The following is a 7,539-nucleotide window of genomic DNA, read 5'->3' as shown; positions in this document are numbered from 1 at the left end:
TAGAACACAAAGGAGTTGTGGGCGTGGGTATATACATATTGCTTGCCGTCACTAGTTCTTTCTTGATTCGGTGGTATTGTTGGATGAAGTGGCCCAGACCGACATTACGCATACGCTTATGCGAGACTGGTTCTACCGACGTGCTTCGCACACAGGTGGCTGGTGGGTGTCAGTTTCTCCAACTTTAGTTGAATCGGATTCAATGAACAGGGTTCTTTCTGAAGATCAAAAAGCAATCACTATACCGCGTTGTGGTTTTTGATGCGTAGGTATGAACGGTTCTTGCTCAACCCATAGCAGCCACGTAAAACTTGCAACAACAAAGTAGAGGACGTCTAACTTGTTTTTGCAGGGCATGTTGTGATGTGATATGGTCAAGACATGATGCTAAATTTTATTGTATGAGATGATTGTGTTTTGTAACACAGTTATCGGCAACTGGCAGGAGCCATATGGTTGTCGCTTTATTGTATGAAATGCAATCACCATGTAATTGCTTTACTTTATCACTAAGCGGTAGCGATAGTCATAGAAGCAATAGTTGGCGAGACGACAATGATGCTTCGATGGAGATCAAGGTGTCAAGCCGGTGATGATGGTGATCATGAAGGTGCTTTGGAGATGGAGATCAAAGGCACAAGATGATGATGGCCATATCATATCACTTATATTGATTGCATGTGATGTTTATCCTTTATGCATCTTATTTTGCTTAGTTCGGCAGTAGCATTATAAGATGATCTCTCACTAAATTTCAAGGTATAAGTGTTCTCCCTGAGTATGCACCGTTGCTACAGTTCGTCGTGCTGAGACACCACGTGATGATCGGGTGTGATAAGCTCTACGTTCACATACAACGGGTGCAAGCCAGCTTTGCACACACGGAATACTCGGGTTAAACTTGATGAGCCTAGCATATGCAGATATGGCCTCGGAACACTGAGACCGAAAGGTCAAGCATGAATCATATAGTAGATATGATCAACATAGTAATGTTCACCATTGAAAATTACTCCATCTCACGTGATGGTCGGACATGGTTTAGATGTTTAGAGGGATGTCTATCTAAGTGGGAGTTCTTAAGTAATTTGATTAATTGAACTTTAATTTATCATGAACTTAGTACCTGATAGTATTTTGCATGTCTATGTTGTTGTATATAGATGGCCCGTGTTGTTGTTCCATTGAATTTTAATGCATTCCTAGGGAAAGCTAAGTTGAAAGATGATGGTAGCAACTACACGGACTGGCTCCGTAACTTGAGGATTATCCTCATTACTACACAGAAGAATTACGTCCTGGAAGCACCGCTAGGTGAGAAACCCGCTGCAGGAGCAACGCCAGATGTTATGAACACCTGGCAGAGCAAAGCTGATGACTACTTGGTAGTTCAGTGTGCCATGCTTTATGGCTCAAACCGGGACTTCAACGACGTTTTGAACGTCATGGAGCATATGAGATGTTCCAGGAGTTGAAGTTAATATTTCAAGCAAATGCCCGGATTGAGAGATATGGAGTCTCCAATAAGTTCTACAGCTGCAAAATGAAGGAGAATAGTTCTGTCAGTGAACATATACTCAGAATGTCTGGGTACCACAACCACTTGACTTAGCTGGGAGTTAATCTTTGTGATGATAGTGTCATTGACAGAGTTCTTCAATCACTGCCACCAAGCTACAAGATCTTCGTGATGAACTATAATATGCAAGGGATGTATAAAACTATTCCCGAGCTCTTCGCAATGCTAAAAGCTGCGGAGGTAGAAATCAAGAAGGAGCATCAAGTGTTGATGGTCAACAAGACCACTAGTTTCAAGAAAAAGGGTAAAGGGAACAAGGGGAACTTCAAGAAGAACAACAAGACAGTTGCTGTTCAAGTGAAGAAACCCAAGTCTGGACTTAAGCCTGAAACTGAGTGCTTCTACTGCAAAGGGACTGGTCACTGGAAGTGGAACTGCCCCAAGTATTTGGCGGAGAAGAAGGATGGCAAAGTGAAAGGTATATTTGATATACATGTTATTGATGTGTTCCTTACTAATGCTTGCAGTAGTGCCTGGGTATTTGATACTGGTTCAGTTGCTAACATTTGCAACTTGAAACAAGGGCTATGGATTAAGCGAAGATTGGCTAAGGACAAGGTGACAATGCGCGTGGGAAATGGTTCCAAAGTCGATGTGATCGCCGTCGGCATGCTATCTCTGTATCTACCTTCGAGATTAGTTTTAGACCTAAATAATTGTGTAACATCCCAAATTTCCAATTTGGAATGTTATACATAGATCATTCATGCATATCATATTTTGTTGCATTTCGTTTCGTGATCCTCGAAAATCCTAAGCAACTCAAGGACCCTCGGAGAGAGTTGGGGATTTCCTGTTTTCATATTTGAGTTTTATCAAATATTAAAACGAGGATTTTTGGTTTTAATTATTTTTCTCTCCGAAAATATTTCATATTAAAATATATGAGAGGAGATAATATGACTTCTCCAAAATAAATGAAATATTGGAAGAAATATATTATAATCAAATATTTGGATTTTATGCGGAGCTTATTGTTGTTTTATTTGAATTAGAAAAATTGCATGTTTTTCAAAGTTGCATTTTAGGGCCAAGAAAATGTTCATCTCGTTCTAAGTATTTTATTAGACGGTGAAAATTTGTTTTGGCATTTTTAGATTTTTATTTATTTTTCTAGGATTTATTTTAGTTTCGGCGAAATTATTAAAAAAATCTCCAGCGCCCGACTGGGACGAAGCCCAGCCGAGCCGGCCCACCTCCCCGTGCCTCGTCTCCCTCCAGGAGACCGGGAGGCCGCCGCCGCCTGAGGCCGAGTCCGGCCGGAACTCTCCCGCGCCGCCTTGCCCCCTCCTCCAAGCAAGCCCCCCTCCTTTATATACGCCGCCCCCGCCCCCGACTCCACCACCAACCGAGCCACCCCGCGCCGCCGCCCAGCCCCGGGCGCCGCCGCCGCTTGTGCCGCCGCCTGCCACGCCGCCTCGCCGCTTAGCGCCGCCGCTCGCCGTCGCCGCCTGCCGCTGCTGCCCGCGCCGCCCCGCGCCACCGCCGCCCCACCCGGACCCCGCGGAGACCGCCGGACCTCGCCGGAGCCCCGCCAATGTAGTCGCCTCGCCGCCGCCGGTTTTGAGAGAAAAACCGATCCATTTTTTTGGAAAAACCCTAGTTCGTTTTTTTTGAATAGATAGGTTCGCCGGTTTTTCTCGGTTTAGTTTATTTAGCGGGCGTTCGTCCGTATGTTCGTTTTAATGAACGGTGTTCACTCGTTAGCCGCAGACAACGAACGTTCGTTCGTTAGCCTGTTCGCCAGTTTTTCTTTTTCTTGGATTTTTCTGCGATTATTTTCGATCGCGATTTCTGATCTGATTTTCGTTTTAGTTTATCTTTTCGCTCGTTTATCGGAATCAGGCGATTCAAGCGCCTAGATCTTCGCCTCAAAACTCTCTTTATCTTTAATCAACTTGAACAAGATTTTGGTACTGTAAAATTTGATTTAGGTTCAGATTAGTAAACGGATCTTGTTTCTTTCACAATTTGAGTTTCGTTGCTCCGTTTGATTTGGATCTTTTTGCAAACCGGAGTTCTTAAGTTGAAATTTCTGGTTAGATATTCTTATGTGAGATTTACCTATGTTACTTTGCTTGATTGCTTATGCATGCTATTGTTTGTTTGCGATAGAAGACCCGGAGTGCGAAGCGCGCTACTACGAGTCTCTAGGTTTTGCAGATCATCAGCAAGGCAAGTAACACTTTGATCATACCCTTTATCACCCAGTTTTTATGCATTAGCTCCAATCTCAAACATTGCATGATTAGGATGTGTTTAACATGTGGGTTGGGAAGTAGTTGATGAGGTAGAACCTATTGCCCTGTTATTATAAAACCCTTGGGAGTTACTTCTACGTTTTGCTTATGTTGCTATGCTATGCTCATAGACGTGGTTTGGGCGAGTGAATCCATGACAGATGTGAGATTATTAATTAATGGTTCAACTTAAGGTGGCAACTTAAATATACATCTGGGTGGATTGTTTTTTGGGCACCTGGAGAATCCAGTGTTGTCCTAGGATGTCCCGGAGTACCCATGCGATAATCCTAAGGTCCGCCACCCAGGCTCAAAGGGAACTGAGATATTCATGCTAGAAACTTCCATGTGCAACCACAAGCTATTATGGGCTCTAGCATAGTTGAGTAAGTTGTGTGAAGCTCTTGAAGAGGTGGATCAGCAGGTAGAGGGATGTAGATTGGTATGGTCTGCCCGGAGTAAGGAGTTAATGCTTCTGAAAGACTGTGTATCGGTCATCCGTTTCTCAAACACCTGGCAGTGCGAGAAATCCAACGGAGGAGATCGAGTCTTGTGGGGAAAAGTGCGCAAACCTCTGTAGAGTGTATAAACTAATCATGATTAGTCGTGTCCCCGGTTATGGACATCTTAAGTATCTAGTACTTGGATTATCATATGTATCTCATCACTCTAAAATTAATATTGTTGGGTTGATAATTACTTTTAATTGGGATTGAGTTGGAGGAACCTTCTCAATGATGCTTCAACTACTATGATAGTTAAATAAAATCTATTCCTTTGTTGTAGGGAAAAATTGGCTTTTCGGCAAAACTATAACCATAGAGCTTTCCACCAGCCAAATATGCATGTAGTGATAGCATTATTCTGTTCTTGCTCTACCATGTTACATTGCTAGCATATTCCATGTGCTGACCCGTTTTCGGGCTGTAACGTATTATCTTGCAGACTTTTCAGACGAGGAGTAAGGTTCGTTAGGTCATTACCGTGCAGCTTAGCTATGCCGTTGGAGTTGATGGACTCACTTTATCTTCCAAGCCTTCCACTGTTATCGTATTAGATGGCCTTAAGCCATCTTTATTGTAATAAGTTCTCTTTTGAGACATTCGATGTAATAAGTGTGTGATTGCTACTCTGTTATAAATCATCGAGTACTGTGTGTGTCAGCATTACTGATCTAGGGATGACACTAAAGCACAGAGACTTGACCGTTTGAGGTCGGGTCGCTACAAGATGGTATCAGAGCACACGCTGAGTGTAGGACACGACCACTAAGCCAAAAGCCCTAGATCACTATTCTCTTCTCATTTCTGACTCCTCTCCATTTTCTATTCTTTAGGATGGCGGACGCAAGGAACAAGTTTGCACAATCGGATGAAGACGCACTCTTTGGACGACACTTGAAGGAAGTCACTAGGTACCTGAACATTGGAATACCAAGCTTCACTGGGACTTACAACGCCACTTTACCAGAAGAGGAGCGATGGATGATTCAAGTTCAAGTTCCAGGAAGGACATTCACGCCAGTCACTAAGCCCATAGAGTTTCCCTTTGATGCACTAACCTGGAGTCTAGGAAAGAGTATGGCAGCTCACATCACCATAGGACGCATTGGAGAAGTTTACCATAAGGAGCTTAAGGATACTATCTACCAGATTTTTGGGCGCCAAGATGAGCAATGGGAGATGATCAGCACCAGGAAGGATAGATCAATCGCAGCTTTCATCCAGGAGCTAAACCAGCACATTCGTCACCAGGAGAACCAGATGTGTGCAGGCATGATAGATCTGAAGAAGGCAATGACAAGTATCACGGAACTGGAGGAAGAACTCAAGGCTACACGCGAAGATTATGAGGAGGAAATCATCGTACTAGTGGAGAAGAATGACGATTTGGGAAGGAAGCTAGGAGTATTCATGGGAGATCCCGCACCAGGAGGAGAAGACGAAGAACCCAAGGAGATTCGTTCTGAGGAGTACATCATCATCGACGACACCGACTCGGACCCCAACGATAGCGATGATGACTATGAAGACGAAGCTGGAGCAAACATCATGGAGTCTTCGACCGATCAATATTTTTAGTAGACCACCACATCAGTAGTAGTATTCCACCATGTATATAGTATAGTCTGAGCACTTCTGTAACGATAGTTAGATTGATTGTATGCCCTTGCTTGCTTGATTGAGTGAAATGATTGTGTTTGTATCATGTGCATATGGGTAGTGTTTTTCTCATTAGACCTCATTCTATTCTATTCTCTTCCCTCTACACCCACCAGATGCCTCCGAGACGTGACCCCGGATTTACTTTCCCACCGGAGCTCACTCAGTTGATCCAACAACAGAATACCCTGATGCGGTTGTTAGTTCAGAACCAATGCAATAACAACAACAACAACAACCCACCACCACCACTAGTTGACAACTTAGCCCGTTTTTTGAGGTTGCAGTCGCCGGTGTTTTCCAGTAGCACTGAGCCAATAGTGGTAGATGATTGGCTCCGCAGGATTGGAAGGGAGTTAACCACTGTAGGATGTACAAATGCTGAGAAGGTGTGTTTTGCCGCACATCAGTTGGATGGACCTGCAGCCTCATGGTGGGAGAATTACATAGTCACCTATCCTATAGCCACTGTTACATGGGATCAGTTTCAACAAGCATTCCACACCGCTTGTTTCAACAGGAGCTATGAGTATGAAGAAGCGTGAGTTTCGTAACTTACATCAGGGGAACCATACTGTGGCTCAGTACGTGGATGATTTAGCAAGTTATCCCGCTATGCCCCTGACAATGTGGCCATAGATGCCGTGAAGCAGGAGAAGTTTATGCAAGGGTTGAATGATGAGATGAGCATGCAGTTGATGGTGGCAACATTCAACAGCTACCAGGAGTTGGTAGATAAGGCTCTTATGATTGAAGGGAAGCAGCAGCAGATTGAGAGCCGTAAGAGGAAGTATGGACAAGGAAGGTATAATTCAGGAGCTCAGCAGAAGCCTCGCCTAACCCCGAACTCGGGAGGACTTGTTCATAACCATGGAGGCCACACCCACAATGGAGTACCCATAATCATACTGGCCCAAGGAATGGGAATGGGAATGGAGCAAGCAACAATCAGACCCGCCCCAATCCAGCCACACCCACCAAGAGAGACCTAAGCCACGTTACTTGTTTCAAGTGCAGGAAGACTGGACACTATGCCATGGACTGCCCGGAAGCAAAGAATGGAAACAGTAATGGGAGCGCTGGAAAGAAGCCCAATCCATTCAACAAAGGACAAGTGAACCACATTAACATGGAGGAGGTTGAAGAGCAGCCAGACGCGGTTATTGGTAAGTTTTTGGTTAAGTCTTTTACCACCCTTGTTCTTTTTGATACTAGTGCATTGCATTCATACATATCAAGGGGATTCGTGGATAAGTTTAAACTACCAACCCAAACCCTTAGGACCCCTCTGTTAGTGAGTTCACCTGGAGCAGAGTATATGGCTAGTCGATGGTGCGACCAAATACCCTTAACCATTGGTAGCCATGTTTTTCATCCGACCTAATAATCTTGGAGTCACAAGGATTGGATGTGATATTAGGCATGGACTGGATGTCAAAGAATGGAGGAAGCATTCACTGTGTTAGTAAGTCAATTTGTCTCACCACCCCTGAGGGAAAAAGGATTAAGTATGTATCTAGGCATGCGCCTAGGAGTAGCCAAGTGAATACCCTCACGG

The sequence above is a fragment of the Triticum urartu genome, chromosome 5A (assembly GCF_056163025.1).
Source record: "Triticum urartu cultivar PI428250 chromosome 5A, HENAU_Tu73, whole genome shotgun sequence".
Classification (NCBI taxonomy): Eukaryota; Viridiplantae; Streptophyta; class Magnoliopsida; order Poales; family Poaceae; genus Triticum; species Triticum urartu.
Note: the sequence above shows the minus strand (reverse complement) of the source record.